The 14,607-nt window shown below is 36.2% G+C and overlaps 1 pseudogene; it reads right to left on the reverse strand.

Annotated features, from left to right (window-relative positions):
- Positions 1-8,808: 8,808 nt before the first annotated feature.
- On the reverse strand, positions 8,809-11,177 carry LOC116568797 (annotated as a pseudogene).
- Positions 11,178-14,607: the final 3,430 nt, after the last annotated feature.

Genomic DNA, 14,607 nt, shown 5'->3' on the forward strand with positions numbered 1-14,607 from the left:
ATATTAAAAATGCACAAAGATAATACATAAAAACCTCAAGTATTGAAAGAAAAAACAAATAGAATTTTAAAATAATATCATGTTTATTATTATTACTGGGATGAGTGGTTATTTTCATTTTTGCATCTTTTCACATATCAACAATTACCAAATGTCTCTAGTAGTACTTTCATAATGAAGAAAATATAAGATTGAAAAAATATAAAAGGAAATTGAATGGAACATTTTCTGATCCTCGGAGAAAGAAGAACATGTTATATTTAGAGACCATGAGATGATGAAGAAATTACATAAATAGGCAAAAGACATACACTAGTGATTCATTTTTTGTAAGAATATGATATAGTAAACAAGCACATGGGGAAAAGCACAATATCAGATGTAAGTGAAAAAGGGAAGTAATATAAAATTAGTAAAATAAAGACTAAGGCAACATATGGACAAACTGAAATGAAACAGTAACAAAAACGTTTGGATTATAAACTGGAATGAGGCCTTTTGAAAGTATATATACACATTATATTTGTGTGCATATGCATATGTGTGTTATGTATCTGTCTATACATACATATATATGTATATATACACCCACATTTACCGATCATTCCTAGTCACTGATGGAACAACTTCAGTTCTAGATTCTTATCCTTAGCAAAAATTCCAAAACAGATAAAGCTTTTTCACAATATAAACTACTAGAGCAGAACCAAACATATAACAGGAAAATGGTAGGTTTAATCACACACACACTCACACACACACACACACACACACACACACTCATATACAATGATATACTTATGAATTATTATAGATTATACACCCAGTTAAATTGTGTTTAAAATTTCTCATTGAAAGTATTTATATCTGAGTGGGGAAAAGGATACAGTATCATGTGAAGTGAAACATAGTGTAAAGTTGTAGAACCATGTAGGTAAAAAGTAATACTTAATACTAATTAAATAGTATATGTTGAATAGTATGCTCAATGTTCAAACATTTAATTTTGTTTAATCCTCACAACTCTGAATAGGTATAAATATTACACCAATTTTATAAATGATAGAATCTCATAAACTAAAAATGATACATAATAGAAGTTAAAATATAACAGGTGTTAAAAGATTGTTTTCAATTATAAGTGAGTGTTTCTTTCTTTATGAGTGAGTTTTTCTTATTTTTACTACTCTGTATTTTTTAGAGAATCCTATAAATTGGGAGCCATTGTTTTGATAATTGGGATTAAGAGCAATGTACTTTATTTTTTAAATTGGTTATTTGGCAACAAAAACATACATCAACTAAATACAGTGAACAAACAATGAGAAAATGTTTGGTCTCAGATAGTAGCAATACCGGAAAACAAGTGGAAAGGTCACAAATAGTGTCATTGTATATTAAAATGTATGATTTGATCAATAGAATGTCAAGAACAAATATACATTAAAATGTCATTTAATTAGATGTTTTTTAGTGTCTAACAGTTGTGTAAGAATATTTAAGGTAAATACAAACAAATTAACTTCCAAATCAAACAAAATATAAAACTGTAAAAATCTAAAAAAGAAAACCCAAAGTAATATAATAAAATATTTATCAGATCTGTATCATGAGGGCAATCTCAGCTTTGAAGCAGTAGAGGAAAATCACAGAGGAATAAACAAATGTATTTGAATATAAAATATTTACCATATGCAGAAAGAAAAAAATAACTAAGATGGAATAGACCAAGAAAAATATTTTTTAAAAAATTCTGCGATTGGGAAAAGGCATCTGTCAATTTCATTTTGCATCTTGATTGATCTTTATATTAACATCTGATTAGATATTTGGGAAAAGATTAAAATATGTCACACACAAAACTGTATCCAGGCTTACAAATAGTAAACAAAATGTAAGAAAATACGCTCCTAAATAATCAAAATACGAATTAGAGCAATGGCCAAGTGTCTTTCACTTAACAGCAAAAAATACTGTATAAAAATGATACAAGCACCCAACGGATGCAATTACCATGAAATAATCTTGGCTCTATTTAAATTTTACAGCCTTTTAGGAAAATTCTGTAGCACAAAACAGTCCCATCATTTGACTTCATACTTCCATTATGGGACTTTCATTTTATGAATTTATTCTAAGCCTAGTGAATTTAGGATCATGCTATTCCCACAGCCAACCTGAAAAATAGAAATTACAGTCCCCATTTGACAAAAGAGAAAGTCAAGGCTCAGAGCCATTTAACAAGTCAACCAATGCCGTTTTCAGAACTTGACCTCTGCTTCCGAAGATCCAGTTTCTTGCAATGATACATGTTACTGCCAAGCAGTGAGGAAGTCCCCAGTCTCAAGGGGATGAGGGGATGAATACGGAGCTGCAGGTGTCCCTGCTGTGTCTGGTAGGTCGACCCGCCATACTCCCATAGACATAGACTGCCTCAGTGGATCCACATGGCTTATCACTTACAGCAAAAGCCAAACAGTGGAGCGCCCGGGTGGCTCAGTAATTAAGCGTCTGCCTTTGACTCAGGTCATGATCCCAGGGTCCTAAGATCGAGCCCCTCATCAGGCTCCCTGCTCCATGGGAAGCCTGCTTCTTCCTCTCCCACTCCCCTGCTTGTGTTCCCTCTCTCACTGTGTCTCTCTCTGTCAAATAAATAAAAATATATAAATAAAATCTTAAAAAAAAAAAAAGGCATGGTGACATTTCCCCATATCCTTAGTTCTACGGGATGACACTGAGCCAGAGGATCCAGATGCCGAGCAGCATGGGCAGTGGGTTACCCAGCCACCAAGGAGCCATAGGACTTTACAAGGTGCAACTACACCCTAAAGGGAATTAAGTGGTGTCCCAAGTTTTTACTGACATGAGAGGTACAGATGAAAGCCTCACAGAAGCCTCCTGTGAGATAGAGAGGAGGATGGATAACTGCCTTGACAGCTGCCTACAAGGCTGCTCTTGTCCCCATGCATTGGGGCAATACAGCACATTTGCAAAGACTCGGGTCAGGTTGTGGTGAAGCCTCCCCTTCCTGACCTATATGGAAACATACAAGATCATCAGGGCACTACAATGAAACTGGTGTCCATGTTGCTTCTTCTTTCTTTCTGCTTGGTGCCTGCTTTTTCCTTATTGACCCGTGTTCTACTGTTACGGTCCCCTGGATAACCATCTTTCCAGTATGCCACCAAATTCAAGAGTGTCATCTGAATCCAATGAGGGCTTCTGGACCTGACTTTGTGCAGTGTGAGTCCTGCAGGTACATCCTGGGGTCCACATACGGGGTTGGAAGGAGCTACCAATGTGTACTAAACCAAGTCACAGAACTTGAGGGTAGATTCTCCACTTAGAGTATAATAGTTGTTTTAGTAGAAGAGGCCCCATTACAACCACCACCATTAACACATTGCACAAGTCCATGGGCATCTATTGAGTGGGACTGGCTTTACCCAGGCACTGGCTCAAGTAAGTGTTGTCATCTGTCTGCTGAATTCTCTCTGTCAGCAGCAACCATGAGGCAAGAGGACTTCTTAGGCCAGAAGGTCCCCCACAGCAAGGTCTTCTACAATACCTGCTCATATGGCTTATGTGATAGGACCTCTACTGAGATGTTTTAAAGGTTAGCCAGCCACTAGAATAGAAATAGAATAGAAAATTCACAAAGTACAAAGGGAAAAAACAGCCCTGAACTTCCTTTTTTCCTGCTTGTGGACTCTGATCACCAGACTCTACCAATAGCATTTTGCTGAGTAAAGGTATTACATTCATTTCCTAGAATTGTGTAACAGATGATCACATACTGGAGGTTTAAAACAACAGAAATGTATTCTCTACAGCTCTGGGGATTGGGATTCTGAAATCCAGGTGTGGGCAAGATTGGTTCTTTCCAGAGACTTTCTGAGACCCTGAGAAAGCCTTTGTTCCATACTTCTTGCCTAGTTTCTGGTGGTTGCCAGTGATTCTTGATTCTTGGCATTCTTTTTTTTGGTAGATGTATCACTCTGATCTCTGGTTCCATCTTTGCATGGTCTGTCAGTCAGGGTCCTCCAGAGAAACGGAGCTGATTATGCAGTTATGCCATTAGGGAGGCAGGCATGTCCCAAGATCTGCAGAGTGAGTCAAGTGGAGACCCAGGAGAGCCAATGGTGGAGTCCCAGTCCGAGTGAAAACCTGAGAACCAGCAGAGCCAATAGAGTAGGTCTAGTCTGAAGGCTGGGAGGCTTCAGACCCAGAAGAGCCCAAGTTTCAGTTTGGGTCCAAAGGCAGGGAAAAGGCTGATGTCCCAGATCAAGGGAGAAAATAATTTTCCCTTACTGCATGAAGGGTCAGCTTTTTTGTCCTATTCAGGCTTTCAGCTGATTAGATGAAGCCCACCCACATCAGGAGGGGCAGTCTGCTTTTCCAAGTCTACTGATTCAAATGCTTATCTCAACCTAACATACCCTCACAAAAACCACCTCAAGTAATATTTGGCCAAAAATCTGGGCACTCATGGCCCAGTCAAGTTGAGAACTAAAATTAACTATCATGCATGACATTCTCTCTGTGTGTCTGTGTTTAAAACTGTCCTTCTTATAATGGTACCAGTCAATGGATTAGGGCAATTAATAATTATTAGTTATAATTAATTATGACTTGATTACATCTACAAAGACTCGATTTCTAAATTAAATCACTTTTACAAGTACAGGAGTTAGGATTTGAACGTTATCTTTATGAGGAACACAACTGAACCCACAACAAGTATCCATAGATAAAAGCTGTCTCAACTTCTAGCAGATTACAACCTCATGGGATGGGGCAATAGACATTTACTGGAATCATTTGAATATTTTGTTGAAAAATAGGAGCAATTTCCACCTATGCTAGGGCTCTCATGGCATCCACAGTAAGGGAGTGATCAACTCTGCACATGTTAAAGTGAATTTGATCTGGACACAAAATTGTGTAGTTCCTGGTATGGTATAGTGATGATTCCAACTAGATGAGCAATTTCTCTTTCCTGATAGAACCATGATAGAAAAATGAGGGGGATGATACTAGTAGTTATTGCTGGTGTGGGTGTAAAGTGGTCCAACCATTTTGGAAAGCTGTCCGGCAGTGTCTACTGAAGTGAAACACACAGCTACTCTGTAACACTACAATCACCTACTAGATATATACCCAAGAGAGATGAGTGCATACTTGCACCAGAAGACATACACAAGAACATGCACAATTGTAAAGAATTGGAAGCAGCCTGAATTTCCACCCTGTAGGAAAAACAATAAATATACATATGTTTATATAAAAAATACTTGCCGCCATAAAAATAAGAACTATTTATACTACAGCAACATGATGAAAATCACAGACAAATATTGAGCAACAGAAGCCAGACAGACTTATACAATATAAGGTTCATTTATATGTCATTCAAGAATAGGCAAAACTAATATGTTGGTGGTTACATCTTGGAGCATGTACTGACTGAAAAGGGCACAAGGGAACCTTCTAGAGAGATGGAAACGTCCCACATCTTGATGGTGTTTGCATGTGTGTATATGAATACTATAAAAACTCATTAAGCTATACACTTAATATGTGTGAAATTTACTGGATGTATTATGTACTTCAATAAAACAGTAAAAGATTAATGTATTGGAGCCCTACGACATGACAAGCATTATTCCAGGCATAGCAGTACAATAAAACAAAGTATCTGTTCTCATGGAACTTTCATTCTAGGGAGAGAAGACATTTTATAAACTAATAAAAACCAATGAACAAACCATGTGTGTGTATGCCCATGCAAGTAGAAAAGAGAAAGAGACAAAAGGAGAATGAGCAAGAGATAGGAATGGCATGGTGACAGGCACTGAGTGAAAATGAATTAGATACAAGGAGATAAATCGATAAGGTAGTAGTTAAGCAGAGGCCTGAGTGGAAGAGTATGGAGGCAGTCAGGAAACTATCCAGATGGAGGAACGTTCAGGCTGAAGGACCAGCAACTACTGAGCTGGGCTAGCATGGGGACCTTGGAGGAACAGCAAAGCCACTGGTGAGAATGGACCAGAGCAGGAAAACTAGAGCATAGAAGGAGTGAGGTCCATGGGGCAGTGATGGAAATGGTAAGATTTAGGAATATTTCCACTAGAGCCAATGGGATTTGTTGATGAATTTAAAGTAGGATTTTTTAAGAGCATATTTTTATTTTGGGTCTGACTGTCTCATAATGCAGGTTTGAAGAACAAAGTGAGGAGTTCAGTTGTGATCTTATTGATCTGTGATTCCTCCTAGACATCCAAGTGCCATGCTCAGGCAGGCAGCGAGGCATACCTGTCTAGTCAAAGGAGTGGTCTACACTGGAATTTTCTATTTGTACTTTTATAGCATATATTTGGTTTTTTTGCTTGTTTGTTTGTCTTTATAAAATGGGGCTTGATAAGATTGACAAGAGAGAGCCTGAGGGGATGGAGAGGTTGGAAACTTTGGGGTTTTAAAAGAAGCAACTGCTATAGAACTACTTCACTGCTTAAATTATGTGCCTGTGTACCTTTGATAAAACAAAACCTAAAAATAAATGTAATAGCTAATTACATTTACTCTCACACTTAATTAATTTCTGTACACATTACATTCATATCTTCCCTCCAAGTTCATTTTTCTCCCTGACGAAATACATCTCAATATTTTAGCATTTGTCATACCTCTTGGTCTTTTTAATCTAAAAATGTCTAAATTGTCTTGAATGTTAATTTAGTTGATATAATGAGATATTCAGTAAGAAAACTCAAGGCACCCAAGTCCAAAGTAAGTTCTAAGACAGACAACACCTTAGTGGGTTTTTAAGTATATCATTGCTCACATTTTTCATACAAGCTATTTCTTTTTACATCTTTTTTACATTCTTAAATATAATTATTGCAAATATTTACCCAACTATTCTGAATAACCTTATCTGCAGTAAATTTAATATTTTATTTCTTAATTTTTTACTATATCTTTTTATCATAAAAGATTCTATGCATTTTATACATTTTTGCAAGCCTGTGTTTGGAGAAGTTTTTGTTTGCTTTTGCTTTTCTTTTCTTTTTTCTTATTCTCTCTGTTTACCTCTTTTTATGTAGAGACTCTGTGTTGCCTCCACTTAGTCTCCCAGATACCAGGTTAGAAACAGGTAATCCTAGGAATCCTAGTTCATATTCATATGGGGGACAATATTATTTGAACAATGTGTTTTGGTCAATGCTTATTAAAAAAAAGGTCATTTGGTTCAGATGTGGACATGAAACTATGCCTTTGTCCAGCTGTCTTCAAATGTCAAAATCTTCTAAAAATGAGCCTTTGTTTGTTTTTCTGTCAGAAGGCTCATCCCTCACCCAACTTCAGGTCAGGAGCCTGGTTCTCGAATCTACCCAGTAGGTACTAAACACTGCCCTTGCTGTGCCCGTAGCCACATTCCAGTAATCTTTGCCACCAACATATGTCCTGTTGTGTATTTTTTAAGTATTTTATCTATTATTGCTTTGAGTTGAGAATGGAGACAGCACCAAAGCATGAACTTAGTGTAGCAGAATCTCATCTGTTCTAACTTATTGAATTGAATACTTTGTTCATTTATTTCATCTATCCTTTTAAAATAAAAGCAGTCTCAGCTAACATAATAAGAAAAAGAAATAAAGCATATACTGATTTGTAAGAAAAAAATGAAACAATCTTTATCGCTCATATGATTGCCTATGTAGAAAATCTGAAAGATTTAGTCAAAAAACTCCTGGAACTAATAGCAAGGTTGCAAGGTACAAGGTTAATAATATACAAAAGGTCAACCACTTTCTTGTGTAACAGTAAAAAACAAATGAAATTTGAAATGTAAAATCCAATACTTTTTACCTTAGCCTCTCCCAAAATAAAATACTTAGACATAACTCTAACAAAATATAAATACAAGATCTATACAGGAGAAACTATAAAACTAATGAATAAAATCAAATAACTAGATAAGTGGGGAGATATTCCATGTTCATGGATGGGAAAACTCAATATTATCAAGATGTCAGCTCTTCCCAACTTGATCTATAGTATATTCAATGCAATTCCAATCACAATCCAAGCAAGTTATTTTCTGGTGATGAAAACCTGATTCTAAAGCTTATGTGGAAAATCAACAGACCAAAAATAACCAACAGAATATTGAAGAAGAACACAGTTGTAGGACTGACACTACACAATTTTAATACTTATTTTAAGCTACAGTAATCAAGATTGTGCGGTATTGCAATAGACAAATAGATCAATGGAACAGAATAGAAAGCCCATAAATAGACCCACATAAATAGTCAACTAATCGCTGACAAAGGAGCAAAGACAACACAATGGAGCAGAGAGTTTTTTTGTTTTGTTTCATTTTGTTTTTAACAAATGGTCCTGGATCAATTAGACACGCACATAAAACAAACAAACAGAAAACAGACTTTATGTAACCTGAAAGATTAACTCAAAGTGGACCACAGACCTAAATGTAAAATATAAAACTATAAAACTCCTAGAAGACTAGAAGATAACATAGAAGAAAATCTAGATGACCTTTCATCTGGCAATGACTCCCCCCCGCCACCAGTAGAGAGTGCTTCTATGTTAAAAAGTTTAGAAGATGGAAATATCTCTTGGAGTTGTATTCTGAAGATTTGTTCAGGAAGGTTAGTGTTAGCAGGCTTCATCCTCTGGGGGACTCAACAGCAGGTAAGTAAAGGAGGACTGGAGACAGCAGCTTCTTCTGGAGGAGAGAAAGCCTAGTGCACACTGGTGTAGAATGCACCAGCAGCTCTCTTACGTCAAAATTTCTTTGGGATCCAGCTTTACCAATAAACTTGTTGCCTCTGACTATATATAGGGCCTTCTCAACTGTGCTTTGAACATCACAGAAAACAAACAATTTCCTTCCTTCAACTTTATCAAGTTGGCTGTTTATCACAACAACAGAGCAAAGGGGGATTGACAGCTTAAAATTAGTGCTGAGATTGTCAGTCATGACAGTTCCCCAACTGTAATCGCAGACATACCAACCATAGCATCAGTCATGGCTGCAATGGCACCTCCATGAAGGAAGCCAGCTGCTCCTTGCAGGTAAGGACCTCCTTGAAATATGTAAACTATTCTTTCTTCAACATTATTATGAAATATCACATATTCAAGGCCCAGGCCTTCCTTAAAGCTTCTAGGGAAGAGCTGGGGCTATGACACTTGTTATTTTACAGGCTTTATGTCACAAAAAAGATTTTGAAGTCTTGAATACTTCAAGTTGATTTACATTTGTATGAAGGCAAACATTTCTAGGAGTCATCTTCATGTTTCTTCGTGAACTGGTCAAAGAGGAGTCTCATGTCCTTGTTCCAGCTGGGCACGAGAGAGAATGGTTCCTATTAATGATCGCAGAAGAAAACTACCTCTGCACAGCTGCATGGTCCCTCACCAGTGGGGGAACACCTCCTTGTGGAGGATCACTCCCCTTCAGCCCCCAGTTACAAGCAACAGCTCCACAGCTTGGCTCTCAGGGTGCCCAGGCTTTATCAGGATGGCTGCCTGGTCACCTGCCCACCCACTTGCTCCTGCCCATTCATGGAGGGGTATGTGACACCCAGCAATGACTTTTCAGATAAAACACCAAAGGCACAATCTATGAAAGAAATAGTTGATAAACTGGACATCATTGAAATTAAAACGTTCTGCTTTTAAATAGACACTGTCAAGAAAAATAAATAGACAAGCCATAGACTGGAATAAAATATTTGCAAAGACATATGTGATAAAGATCTATTATCAAAAATATGAAAAACATTTCTTAAAATTAAACAATAAGAAAATAGTCTCATTAAAAAATGAGATAAAGTCATTAACAGACATCTCATCACAGAATATATACACGTGGCAAATAAGTAGAGGAAAAGGTACTCCATGTCATGTCATCAGGGGAATGCAAATTATAACAGTGAGATACTGCAGCATACCTACTAGAATAGCCAAAATGTCAATTAATTAACTAATTAATTAATAATACCAAATATTGGTGATGATATGGAGCAAGAAGAACTTCCATTCATTACGAGCATGAATACAAAATAGCAGCCAATTTGAAAGATCATGTGGTAGTTTCTTATAAAACTAAACATGGTCTTAACATACTATCAGCAAAAGCACTCTCTGGTATTTACCCAAAGATGCTGAAAACATTTATCTACACAAATACCTGTATATGGATGTTTATAGCAGCTTTACTCATAATTGAAAAAACTTGGAGGAAACCAAGATATGCTCCAGTAGGTGAATAGATAAACTGTGATATAGCTAGACAATGGAATGTTATTCAGCACCTAAAGAAATGAACTATCAAGCCTGAAAAGACATAAAAGAAATTCAAATACATAGTTCCATGTAAAAGAAGCCAGTATGGGAAGGCCATACATTGTGATTTCAACTCTGTGATTTTCTAGAAAAGGAAAAACTATGCAGGTAATAAAAACATCAGTGGCTGCTCAGGATTGGGAGGAGAAAGAAATGAACAGGCAGGGCACGGAGGATTTTTAGGGTACTGGAAATACTCTTTAGGCTACCATAATGGTGAATATATGTCATTATACACTGGTCAGAATGTACAAAAGTGTACCCTAATGTAAACTATGGGCTTTGGGTGATAATGACATATTAATGTAGGTTAATCAGTTGCAACAAATATACCACTCTGCTGCGATGGGGTGTTGATAATGGAGGAGAGGGCATAAGGGATCCCTCTGAACCTTCTTCTCAATTTTGTTATGAACCTGAAAATAATAAAGTCTTTAAAAAACAAAAGCAAAAACAAAAAAAAGGTAGTATTTTAGTCCTCAGAGTTTGACCAAATTCTGTAAGTTTTCATAAAATCTTTTAATTAACTTTGTTTTCTCAATAACCTATGATAATATTTTTAAATTTCCTCTTTGGCTCCAGAGCTACTTAGGAATTTTTGTTTCTTTTGCACTCAAAATAGGAATCAGTGAATAAGTCACCTCTTTTTCTAATTTTAAACCTATTTTCAGCTCATCTATATATACATTTACCACTATATGCACCATGAAAAAGAAGCTCCAAGTCATCAAAGTCCCTATTTATCCATCCTCAGGAAGAGACACAAGAAATCCTACCTCAGCAACCTTCATAGCCATTTCCTATCTTTTACTGCTGATGAGATCCTGGCTGAAATTCCCCAGAGCTGACAATATAACCAATAACATTAATATGAGAATTTTTAGTAATACATGCCTCCATTCCACAATATTAGTTTTATGCTATTTTTTCCCTCTATCTTACATTCTGACGGTTCAAATTGAGAAGAGAAATGAAAACACTTCAGGAGACTTATTTATATCCATTTTATTAAATTCAAACTCAATCCATGAAGGCTGTAAGAGACTGTGTATCAGAGCTGGAAGCTACTTGGGGCAAATTTCTGCATTTTGTCCCACTTCACATTGTTAAATTCAGTAAAAATGCTTTGAGGAAACAGGCAGGAACATTGAATGAATTTAAATCTATTTCAGCTGCTGACTTAATCTGATAAACGTGCACCCCTCTTTAGAGAGTGAACTAAAAGTTAAAATTTAAAATAGGCTCCATTTTACCTCACTCTATGTGAAGAAAAGGGATATTGCCAAAGGAAAATGTCAGCAGTGATGTCAGCCTTTCCAGCCTTCAGGGCCCGTGGTTTTATGTCAGTCCTTTGGTGCACGAGCACCTCAGCAGCGAAAATGAGCAGATAAGAAAATTAAGTGAGAAGTGAACTGGATAGGGGTTTCGAAGAAACAGGGAGGTCTTCCCTCTAGACCATGTTTACTTGAAAACACCAGTTCTCAAAGGGTGTCCCTTGAACCAAGAGTATCAGTCTCTCTTGTGTGCTTGTTAGAAATGCAAATTCATGGGCACTTCTGAACCTATTGAATCAGAATCTCTGGGGATAGAGCTCAGAAAACTGTGTTAAAACCTCATCAGAAGATCTTATGCATATTAAAGTTTGAGAAGCATTGAGGTAGGGAAAGATATTCAATTAGGCAAATTGGGTAGAAGAAATTCAAAACGTCAGAACTAACTATGAAGACAAATGGAAATAGTCATTTAGCTTCTGGGATTGGTACAGCCAGAGCAAGACCATAGCCCACAGCTTGTGCAGAAGAGGTCCAGAGAGGAGGTTTAGATTTTTAATTAGCAGAGTTATTGGCAGGAATTAGGCAGGATTTGGGGGCCTAGACAAGCTAAGGAGTGTTAACAGCTCTTGTCTACTCCCAGCAGTGAACTGGATTGTTAAGGAGTTAAACCAAAATTCAAGTCTGATTGTAAAGGTTAGAATCGCACTTGATCTTAGCCAAAAGGCCGAGAAGCGATGTAAAGGTTAGAATCGAATTAGAATCTAATACAATCATTAGATAGATAAATAGGGCAGGGAACAAAATGAACACTACCACGTATCCTCCACAAATGTCTGGAGCTAATCTCCTGCACAGAAACAATAGGTCTGTAGTCAGTAACATTAGGTTTGGTCCCACTGGATGAGTGGGTGGAGGGCTCTGACTTAGTTTCTGCTTTGGTCAGTGCTGATTTAAGAACTAGTTCCACCAAGGCAATGCCTGCCAGGTGAAAGAAGGAGACAATAGTGGAGAAAATGGGAAACTACCCATCCTGACATTAGCATTGAAATTCCAAGATCCTAGAAAAATCCTAGTTCCAGAAAAACCAAGAGTTTCAGTGAGCCAACAGTCAAGTAAATTCAAATTCCCTGAGGTAAATATAACACCTGTAATTTACTCTTTGTTATCTTGGCATCTTGTTAAGTCAATTAAAAATATTACCTTAATAATAATTTTTAATAATTTAAGAGATTCATGTGATTTGAAGGCATATATTTATAGAAATTTGCATATCTGCTTACTCTTTATAGACTGTGGACCAAAAAATAATTGTAAGTGCACATTATGTGAAATCATGTGCTATAGATTTGGGGTGGGTTTTTTTTTGGTAATAATCAAAAAGAAAGGAAAAATTATATTTTCAGCTTTTAATCAATGCTTACTAGGTAGGCGGATATTTGAAGAGCTACAGGACACCTGGAGTGACAATACTTGAAACTAAGGGACAAAACTTTGGAGCAGATGTGTTGTGAATGAATTACAAAGTGGATGAATGAATCAATAATCACGAAACTATTGGACACATAAAGAGATTCCAAACAGGTGCAGGATAAAGCAACCAACTCTGATCTATTTTACCAAATTAGAGAGCTTATGTCATGTTATTTAGAACAACTTTTGAAGAAAACCAGTTCTCCTTAACTTGAAAAGAATTATTTCAGCTCTTGCTTTATACTTTTGATATAAATCACTACTATGAGAATTTTCTCTAGAAAATCATTCTGAAAAAAACCACATCTTTTAAATAAGGCTAATTTTATAAAATCTATCAATAGGTGTAAGGGGCTTGGGACTCATTCCTATAAATTATGAGTCTATAACAATGCCTTCTAGGTTTAAGATTATGTAAATAAAAAATCAAACATTAATTGAACTTAAAAATGCATTATTTCTTGCAGAGAAACAGCTGCATGAGAGTCAAGAATACAATGATTTGAAGCCCTTTCAAAAGCAAACATTTTATGTAAATTTTTATATAAATGTTGTTCAAAAGAAACCCTTTATACCAAGTCAGCATTGCAAAAACTATGAGGAAAAAGATGACTTTTATAGAAAACAACTGTTCTGATAAACTGTATCTAATAGTTTGGATCTTCTTAAATTGTCTGAATTCTACTTATCATGGTCCCAAAAGTCCTCAGGATCAGTCAAAGTAAGACAATTACCATATGATTTCACTCATATATGGAATTTAACAATGTATGTTAACAATACCAGAATTAAAATTAAAAACTTAATTGAGAAAAGCCTTCAGGAAATAAATACATACATAGGAAGTCGGTAAAATTTATTCTAAAATAGTTACCCAGGAAAAAGAATAAAAGAAAATCAATTTTTAATGTCTGGATCAAGCTATTCCACTTTAAAACAACCTTAATTCTTGGGGGAATGCAGAAAGACTGCCTGGGCTCTTCCACTCTCTTATAATTGGTATCAGGCTTGAGAATATTCCTGAAGGTTTTTTCAATCATTTGTTTTAACATATGTAATTACATGACAAAAAATTTCTAATACTAAATAATTTTCAGCATGGAATTATTAAGGTTTCTTAGTATGGATGACCTGTTGGACACAATATGTTCAACAGGTGACTCCAACATTCTGAGTGTGTGTGTATGACACTCACTTGGATAAGAGAAGAAAGAGTACTTCTTGAGTGTGAGATATTAAATTTTTCAATATGCAAAAGTCTCCATGGTTCAGTTACAGACAGTTTTAAGTAAATAATCACAGGGTAGAGGGTCTGGTTTTAAACGGTGAGTAGCTAACAAAGTCAAATTGCCATTCCTTAGCTTGTTGTTAAATTGCCAAGGAAAATGGGTGGATGGATGGATGGATGGATGGATGGATAGATGATAGATACATACATACATACATACAGAATGATGACAAAATAAATAATTATCCATGGGGA

The sequence above is a fragment of the Mustela erminea genome, chromosome 11, assembly GCF_009829155.1.
Source record: "Mustela erminea isolate mMusErm1 chromosome 11, mMusErm1.Pri, whole genome shotgun sequence".
In the NCBI taxonomy this organism is placed as follows: Eukaryota; Metazoa; Chordata; class Mammalia; order Carnivora; family Mustelidae; genus Mustela; species Mustela erminea.